Raw genomic sequence first — 1,031 nt, 5'->3', positions numbered from 1 at the left:
AAACTCATATTCTGGCAAAATAGCCACATGGCAGCCAAAAACCGTATATTCCCTTCTTGTTCTCCCGCCCATTCGTGCATTCTTTCCAAAAATCGGGACTTTTTAAAATGCCACAGGATGTGTGACAAATTGTTGAAAAGCGGGACTGTCCCACCAAAAGCGGGATGTCTGGTCACCCTATTTTAAGACCATCTCTTATGCACTGTGGGACTTGTAGTTCTCAAAAGACAGCTTGAAGAGGACAAAGGATACTGAACAAAGAGGCTCCCTTCAGTTAAATTATTTATCCAGAGTTCCTGAAGGAAAGAAAAAGAATAGAGAGTCAGGAAGTGGGAGTAGGGTGGCAGTTAGCCAGTGGAAAGTTAGATCAGGCCAAGGACAGGAAATGACGTCAAAGACAGAGAGGAAATAAAAGCACACTTGGCAGGGATATAAAGGAAGTGAAGCCTTAGAGGAAAGGGCTTCACACTCACACCTGCTTGAGGAACTTAGACTATCTGTCCCAACAGATCCCTTTTGATTTCACAGATAGGGTGTCAAGCCCACCAAGCCAGAAACGCTGAGAATTCCAAGAAGCAATAGTAAGGTCAAGGGTAGTAATGGGGAAAACTGGGGCAAAAAGCAGCCCCTGCAGGAAGGACACTTAGGAAGAAAATGATCTGTAGCTTAGAAAAGGTATTGGATTCAGAGGTAGAAGAAGTGAGGTCAGCGAAAATAGGAAGTGAGGCCTGATTGAAGAGGAACTTTAGTTTAAATGACAGTTCCTGGCACTATCTGATTTATCTATATTTCTCTCTGTCTCTCTCTAGAATGTATCATCAACTAAACTGTCAACCTAGAAAATGGGAGACTGAAAAAGTGGTAGTGGTGATATAAAAGGATAATGGGGTCAGCCTGTTAAGAGGTGATAATTGCGGCTCGGTGCCTGTGGCTCAAGTGGGAAGGCGCCAGCCACATACACCTAAGGTGGTGGGTTCGAATCCAGCCCGGGCCCGCCAAACAACAATAATGGCTGCAACCAAAAAATAGCT

General features: G+C 44.4%; 1 protein-coding gene across 3 annotated transcripts in view; it reads right to left on the bottom strand.

Moving 5' to 3' along the window:
- The window catches only part of RASIP1 (Ras interacting protein 1), an 18,956-nt gene that overhangs the window by 4,656 nt on the left and 13,269 nt on the right, over window positions 1–1,031 (bottom strand). The window lies entirely within an intron of this gene.

Source organism: Otolemur garnettii, unplaced genomic scaffold, assembly GCF_000181295.1.
Source record: "Otolemur garnettii isolate 467f Iridium unplaced genomic scaffold, OtoGar3 scaffold00211, whole genome shotgun sequence".
Classification (NCBI taxonomy): domain Eukaryota; kingdom Metazoa; phylum Chordata; class Mammalia; order Primates; family Galagidae; genus Otolemur; species Otolemur garnettii.
The sequence above is the reverse complement of the archived record's forward strand: the minus strand, read 5'-3'. Positions and strand labels throughout refer to the sequence as shown.